The 8,811-nt window shown below is 37.4% G+C and overlaps 1 protein-coding gene across 4 annotated transcripts in view; it reads right to left on the minus strand.

Moving 5' to 3' along the window:
- Window positions 1-8,141, minus strand: part of LOC145690785 (uncharacterized) — a 51,698-nt gene extending 43,557 nt beyond the window's left edge. Inside the window, exons 1-2 of one of the 4 annotated variants that reach the window (XM_081766045.1) lie at window positions 8,001-8,106; window positions 216-363 (exon numbers count right to left, since the gene is read on the minus strand). The gene's annotated coding sequence lies outside the window, so the exon portion shown is untranslated. Of the gene's footprint in view, window positions 1-215; window positions 364-7,996 lie in introns of all 4 variants that reach the window. The other 3 variants (XM_081766043.1, XM_081766041.1, XM_081766042.1) reach the window with 3 other exon arrangements.
- Between the last annotated feature and the right edge of the window lie 670 nt (window positions 8,142-8,811).

Below are 8,811 nucleotides of genomic sequence, written 5' to 3' on the forward strand. Positions count from 1 at the left end.
GCTCGGTGTTCCACAGCTCATCAGAACATGCTCCTGTTCTGTTGCCCAGACAGTAATTTTTCAATGTTGCGTCACCAGTACAAAGTTTTACAAACTAAAGCATGTGGTGCGTTTACTCGTTAACTTGTGGTCCAAATGTGCTGTTGATGATTTTGACGGCTAGATGATAAGAATGTTCTAGGTCTAATTGGAACTCATAAAAGGAAAATACTCACAATTGTTTTCCCTTAATGGTGCACTTTCACATGACCCTGTTCAACAATACACTGATTCATAATTCACTGGGTGCCCCAGCCTGCTTACTGAATATACATGGAGTTTCTGACATTGTATGCGTAGCCCTGGTCCAACTGCTTGATTTCACTACAAAGAGTGGTTTCTCATTATATATAAAAGGAATATTCCAATCGTACCAATCCAATGCATACATATAAAGAAAATACATAAAACATGCAATATAATCACCGAAAATATAACACGTTAAACAGTTCGATAAATGAGCACTAACTATGGTTGGACACCTCTACAGGAATTCTGCCTTTGAATATGGAAGACTGTAGCCACACCCATACTATGCTCGCGCAAAGGGTGTCGGAAAGAACTTGAACTCTTCGCGTATCATATATTTCCGGAACATTAGCATACCTTACTTAACAATCTATTGGCATTAGAAGCTACACTATTCTAGTAGGTTACATAATAAAAATAAATAAATATGGTCCAAATCGCACATTATTGTATGAATGGATTAATTAACAAGAGAAAAAAATAATATAACAATTCCTTGCAGTAAAACTGAATCTGAAATCGAGTATTTATTATTCGAAATGTCAAATAATGTACTTCTTCCAGCTCAGTTACTAGACGTACGAAGTTATCACCGCGAAGGAAACTTCCGGACTGCGATACTTATCGCTTCCGCCAGCTGAAGCAACACCAGTCTGCTTATCCTCCTTGGTGGAAAGAGGCCGCATCTTTCCAAGCACTATATTCGTTCTTCAACTCAAGTTATAAATCCCTTTCATTCATCCTACCACAATTGCAGTGAACAACTAATCAATATGAACTGAAAATTAAAACAATCGGAGAAGTCACTGTGATAATGTATTTATTGCTGCTTGGTGATGCCATTAGAAAAAGTTTGTGTCAAAGTGAACGGGGAGACATCGGCTGATATCCCTCCTGCTATATGGAAAGAGAAATAAATGGAAGAAATGCAATTAATTATTTTATTATTTAATGTCCCACGCTTATGCTCTTTACGCTACAGGACACGGTTGATTATGAAAGAACTAGTGGAATGAGAATGTATAGAGAAACGGGAGAACCTTGGGAAAACCCATGAACACAATTTTGTCATCAATAACTCACACTGCCTGGAATCGAACCAGGGACCCCTCGCACTATAGGTGAACGTTCTACCACTACGCCACCATGGTAGATAGATAAATATAAGGGTATCTAAAAAGTATTGTGCTTTAGTGTAAGTGAAAGTGTTAGCGTCCCACATCGCAAGGTATATGAGTCGCAGCGGGCCAAGTCTAACGTCATTTGACAGTTGACAATTGAAGCTAGTACAAATGAAATGAAATGGAATCTTTCACTTTAAAGTCTCACGGTTATATCCTTAAGGCTAAGGAAGACGGATAATTAACGCAAGTGAATGATGTTGGAAGGCGTGGTATAAAATGCGGGAAGAAATAGGAATACCCTGAGAACACCCACGGACACGTCCACCACAAACTTACCTGGCTGGGTATCGAACCAGGGACCCCACGCACCAGAGGTAAGCGCTCTACCACTGACCCAATGTGTCCTCTTGAGGCTAGTACATGTGGAAAAACTGTTGGAATACCTGTAACCAGAGTGAAGTACTACGTCGTGAAGATGTGTGAACATTCCAAAGAACTGCGCTACATTTTACAATTTTAATTTTGTAAATGCACAAATACTGCGCTGGTTTTTGCAATTTATGGCTAAGATACGTTATCAAAAGCAACAGCCTAAAAATGATTCAGTTGCTTTCGTTCTGGAAATTTAGATTTCTAAGGTGTTGAAGCCCGGAGCCAGGGAGGGGTTAAAGTGGGCAATGTCCAATTGTCCATTCTAAATTATTGTATATTCCCTCTAAGACAGAACGTTGTAGAGAATTTTTAAATTGAAGCAAAAGTAAATAAAGTTCTGCCATGTTATATACCGAATTACATACAATTTAGTGCATTTGACTCACATGTCTATAATAAAAAAATTCTTGTTAGAACAGTGGTTGAAGTGAGACGGTATGCGGTGGTATGCCATACCGCCTCTGGTTGTTCAGTAATAAGGACATACCGTCTCTGGTTAAAGGCAATATTTAAATAGCCGGTATGCTGACTCAAAATCACAATAAAACATACCGTCTCTGCTTTTTTTCCACTTCGCACACTGTGTTAGATGCACCAAATACAGGGTGAAGCAGAGAAAATGCATGTTTTTCAAATCACTAGCATTCGACGACGAGTAGGAGTATTGATTTTGGACGACCGTTGGCAGACAGGTAGTTTTATTCGCTATGGAGCGTTGAGCATCGTGTGTTCGCGGTCGAGCAGTTCTTTAGAAACAATGATTTTGTAGTCACGGTTCAATGTCTTTTCCGTCGAAAGTTCAATGTCCAACGTCGAAGTACAGTCCCAGATCGAAACACCATACTCCGATGTGTTGCAACGTTCAGAAGTATTGGATCTGTGATGGAAAAGAAAATTTGAGATTACCATGTAAGATGCAATGAAGCAAACGACAGGACAACATTCAGCGATACAGTCTGTAGCCTAGCGGATCGTTTCGGACTAGCAAAAACTGCCCTTTTCACTCTGTCTACGTTTTCCGGAGTTCGAACTGAACGAGGAAGATCAGGTGTTTTCCTTTTCATTACAGATCCAGTACTTCTGAACGCTGCAACCCATAAGATTATCTGAGTTGTCTGCCCACGATCGCCCAAAATCAGTATCCCTACTCGTCGCTGAGTACTAGCGGTTTGAAAATCATGCATTTCTTCTGCTCCACCCTGTACTTCCCATTGGCCTTTTCACACTTCAAAAATTTCAAACTCAAGTACCCTATTGTTGTACCATGGCAAGTCAAAAGCGTGCGACCAAATACACTTTGAATAACAGCTGCATCAAGGTACAGATCGTTAACTGTAAACATCAACAAATTAAAGAGTAGACACATAACTAAGGGATTGCCAGGGAGGCTTAGAAACCTCCTGGGCCACCTGGAACCCCAACTGAAACTTTCATAAAAAATAAATTAAAAAAAAAAAAAACTATGTTCAAATTAAAGGTACGAGCCACCGCACTAAACTTCCTCCCTCCAATTTCTTAAGCTAAATCATGTTATGCTGCAGATACTACTAAAACATCTATTTATGAAATACGAAGAAAACTGAGCTCCAAAAGTAAACTTCCCTTTATGAAGTTTTTCACGAAGAGTGATTTATGGCTTATACTAGAACATTAACGAAATATTTGCTCATGAAACATCAACTAATAGGTAAACTGCCCATTTTGGATGTCGATATTTAGTGAAATGTTTTGACCCGTTATTAATGAAACGTTTATTTGTGAAATATGAACAAAATGGATTGAGTCCTTGTTTCAGAAAATAATAATAATAATAATAATGAGTAAATCATTGTTTGTGGACTTGTTCACGACAAATAAGCTGTGTTATATTCTCAAGTTAATAACCATTTTAAATTATGGCTTTTTTGAGTTATTTTGTAGACTTTCACTCAATCATCTATTGCGTCAAGACTATTTATCGTAGGATCATGGTTCATACCCCGTTTTGTTTCTAGTAAAGCAGTGCTTCCAACTGCGTCCGTAAAATCTCCATAAAGTGTACCAAATGCGGGAAATTTCCGCTCAAAGTGGGAAAAAGGGATTTTTAAAAATTCCTTTTTTATCGCGAATATATCCCCTTTGGTATAGGATACGATCATGCGAATGCTACTAAAAAACTTTGCTTTATGGTGAATGAGATACAAAGAGTGGCCCTGGGATGAATAGTTTTGATGCTACAGCCGATCTACATATTTTCCCTTGATAATACCTTTTTAGTGAATTTCAATACTATCATCATCATCATGAAGACTGTTCATTGTGGGAACATGAATTATACCTCGTTTTCTTTGCCATGAACCAGTCTTTCAAACGGTACCACTCGCATGTCTCTACCATGTACCATAGTGGAGAAAATTCGCGACAACGGGAATTTTTTGTCAAAAAATCCCTTTCCCCCCGATTTTCTCTGTCAACCCATAGAGCCCCAAAAAAATCTCAAACATACTACATACTATGTGTAATAACTGTACGAAGTTTCAATGTTATATCTTGAAAAATAAGAGAGGAAAAAAATATTGCCCCATGTGCAAACAGTATCAGCTTTCCCCTATGTGAGCAATGGATAACCCATTCTTATATAAAAATTTCCTGACTCATCCCTAATTATCGTAGAATCATGATTGATACACCGTTTCGTTTGGCCGAAACCAGTCTTTTAAACGGTACCACTCGCATGTCTCTAGAATGTACCATAGTGGAGAAAATTCGAGAAGGCCCAAAATCGGGGAAAAGGGATTTTCTGACGAAAATTTCCCTTTTTTGCGAATTTTCTCCACTATGGTACGCGCTAGAGACATGCGAGTGGTTCCGTTTGAAAGATTGGTTCATGCCAAAGAAAACAAGGTACGTATCATGACTTTAGAATAAATAGTGATAATACTGTAGATACTTTACTAAAGTAATTGACTAGAAATGTGTAAAAAAAAAAAAAAAAAAATGAAAAAAATAAAGAAATCGAGATTTTTTTTCACACACATCTGTTGACTCTAGCAACAAGAGTCATACCTCATTTTCTTCAGCGTAAGGCAGCCTTTGAAATGGTACCACTCAAATTTCGATATCGTGTACCTGTGAAGAGAAAAATGGGGAAAAGGGAAATTTTACTTTAAAAAAAACTTTTTTCATTTTGGACGAGATTTTTCCGCTTCTTGTACACGATAGGGAAGTTTGAGTGGTACATTTCGAAAGCCTGTCTCATAACGAAACCAACGAGGTACAAACCATGATTCTAGGGTAAATAGTAATGTGTCAGGGATTTTTTGAAAAAAACTTCTCAAATATCCCCTTTTTTAAAACCCATCGTCCATGTTTGTGACGTCACAACCCCCAGACAGAGCACGCGAGGCTGCAAAATGCCCATAAAATATGTTCTATGATGCTTCCATATTTGAATGAATGCAAAAAAAGCCGGTCTAAAAAGCTTTACTAGAGACTTATAAAGCAAATTCCGAAGGTCGACGCCATGGCACAGGTGTTGTGTCATCATAATTTGAAAGGGTTAAAGAAACATTTCTTTATGACATATGAACACAATCGTCTGAATTGGTTTCGAGAAACATGTCTAAAAATGACTCACCCCAAAGAGCAAACTATGAACAATTTTTTTTTCAAGAAAAATGAGTTGTGCCACATTATCAGATTATTAATTAATAATTTAATTATGAAATATAAACAAAATTGTCTGAGTTATTTTTGAGAAAACCGTCTAGAAAACGTAAATACATACTGTGGAGCTTTTCCGGTTTCTAGAGATTAGTTTTCTCGCTAGATTTTATCTGTATTTTTGTTTCTTCAGGTTAGGTTAGGTTAATTTAGTACACTACATTCACTTAGTAATTAGGGCCTTTGTTTAGCGATGGGTGACCAGCTTTTTCACCAACTTTTTTTTTTTTTTTTGCGATATTATATTCAGATTCGTTCGTTTTATGGTATCATACGTTAAATTAGGTTAGGTTAGCTTACAATATTTAATTCACACAGTATTGCCGACATAGCGTTGGCGAGTGAAGGCGGGTTAGAGTCCCGCTGGGCACACTGTTTTCTGTCTTTGTTACCAATCGTTCACTTCCTTTTTACACGTAACTCACTATAAAGTTTAAACTCGGTAATCTAGAGATAATTAGTTAAAATATTCATCACACTTCACTCAAACATCACTTGCCAGTCACCACGATCAATTCACTTCTTCTGTGAATCATCCCGTTTCTTGCCAGTTTTGGTCATCCATCTCTAAACTGGGTTTAGTTCCAAAGTTGGTTGTTCGTTTTTAGCAATATTTTGAAAATTTACTGGGAAGAAATGGATATGCTGGTTTGTGTGCTTGACAATATATAACGAGAGTGGAAGTTGTCTTTATTTTTGTTACCGGTATGAATGATTATAAACATGGATTTACTTTTGGCAAGCGAAAGAGGAACTACTTCGTGCAAGGTCACCAGTGGGTTGGATTGTGGGAAAGTAATTAACACTTATATCCTGAACATGGCTGCAGATGTACAGAGACACTCCATATGGTATCGTTACGCTGAGATGAGAAATTACACTATTAACTTTAACAAAATGGGTCAAAATTTCCCTAATCCTAAGCTAACACGCCCTTCCTTATTCCTAATTTACTCTACTCTACCCTACCCTACTTTATAATGTCCTTTTAAAACGACCTTTATAATGTCCTTTTAAAACGAAATTTACGATTTTTAAATTTCCTTAGGTGTTATTACGGTTTTTTGTCAAAACCAGGCGAACAACTAAATTCGGAATAAATTCCCTAAACTGTTACCATAATTAGATTTCTGTAATATTAACACATTCCCCCTGTAAAGTTTTTTTTACTTGATTTGGCCCTTCAAATCCAAACTATTCCCTCGTTTAGCTCTGAACCGAAATAGAGTCATTTATTTCTTGTAGTGGAACAGGCTGCTGCGTGATTAACGTGCTAAAATTTCGCATAGGTTTACTTTTAGCGCCCCACTAGAACGAATTGTTGAAAAACTACAATTCTTTCACTAGTTTCCTTCTTATTGTCTCCTAAAAGGTTTGCACTGGACGGCATGAAAATATCTCACATAGCATAGATAAAATTTAAGGGGACAACCAGAAGTAATTGTTAAAAAAATAAAATTCTTACGATTTGTGTATAAATACGGCTTTGGGATTTGTAGCATAAAAACTACAGTGCAAAAAACACAAACCTATCTGGCTAGATGCCCACTAAAAAGCAGGAATGCTATCTAACCGAGTCAATCAGGGCGAAGCTAGTGGGTCGGCGTGGGTGTGTCCGAAGGGAGCAGGCGCGTCAGCGATAGTGGGTATGCTCGCAAGCAAGGATAGTGGAAAGCAATGGGTTTTGGCAATGATACGAGTTTCAATATCACTCTAAATGGTTTCAAACTAGTAACGCTCCACTTGTAAATACAAAATACAGGTCTTGTACACTGTGCAGAAATATGTCGCCGGTGGAAAATAGCATCTAATAGAGCCACCTTTCATATGCACTTACTTATTTTATTCGTCGTAAAGCATGATTTTAAACTGGTAACCCTACACTTGTAAACCTAAAATACAGTTGTATTATTTGTATGTGATTCTGTCACCTGCAGAAATTTGTTCCTGATAAACACGCCTTTTCATGCAAAGTATTGAATTTTACCTGTAAATCTTCCAAAATGTGGTGCGCCAAAACTAAACCTCTACCAAATATTTTCACGTAGTTTTCTTCAAAAGCGCTGCTAAGAAAAGGCTACATTTATAACTCTGTGCGCCCGTAAAGTAAAATTCCACCGAAAAATACAAGTTGCCTATAAACAATTTCTTAATGGTACTAGGAGTCAATTTTGTGGAAAGCGGACATTATGTGCAGTTTCCTGTTGGAATACCGCTTGTAAATCTGCAACAGTTTACTTTTCAATAATTGTATCCAGCAATATCTTTAAGATGAAAGGCATTTCTAAATACAATATTTAATAGCGAAATGGAATTTTGAATACGGAAGTTTCAAAAAATCAGTTTTTCATAGAAGTCTATGTCTATTACAATATTGATTATGTCTTGCCGATATGAATACAATAAAATGCAGGCTGGAATGGCATAAGCTATTACACAGTCATACTCACTCACAGAAAGTGGAAGCAAATTCAAGTCTGTTCATGCACAGGCAAAGGATCTTGTCTGTTTTTTCATGATTTTCGTACTAGGCAGTGCAAGGAAAATAAGTTATCGCTCATCACAGCTGTGGTTTTGTTTACAAATACCTACGGGTTGGAAATTATTCGAATCAAAATATCGTTATCATCAAAATTATGTTTTCTTTACCTAATGAATTATCGAAGGTTTTATTCGCCTTACCGCAACGCTAAATATACCTTTCAGTTTGCGATAATCGGTATAAAACTTACAATTGCTTTTTCTAGCTTTTGCGTTACGTTGTAGTTCTCGAAATTTAACAAAAACTGGCAAGGGCGCCCATCAGGGGGGCAAGGTGGGACGATTGTCCCCCCTTTAGAAAAAATGTGATTCGGAGGATCGAAAACTCAATCGATATTTTAGAATAGTTAGCGCAAAATTTGAGACTACATTTAAAATTTCGCTTATACTTGCCCCCCTTGGAAACCACAACATGGGCGCCCTTGAAATCTGTTGCATAATGGGTCCCCAAACAATATTCTTTCTTCTTCTCCTTCCTTTTGACCGATTACCAGTCTACAGCCCTCATTTCGTATGTTTTCGATAAATGTGCCGAACGAAACACAACGCACAATATACAAAAAGGAATTACAAGTGTTATGCCTAACATAAAAAAACAAAACGCAAATTTCGTGTTACAGGACGGAAATCATTACAGAATTAGGCCTCAATTGTAATAACTCATAAAAAGGAGTTTTGGTTCTGGGGGCAGTAGCGGCGCTACATTCGTAATAATAGGGGGCAA

This window comes from Thermobia domestica, chromosome 7 (assembly GCF_964235325.1).
Source record: "Thermobia domestica chromosome 7, izTheDome1.hap1.1, whole genome shotgun sequence".
Lineage (NCBI taxonomy): Eukaryota > Metazoa > Arthropoda > Insecta > Zygentoma > Lepismatidae > Thermobia > Thermobia domestica.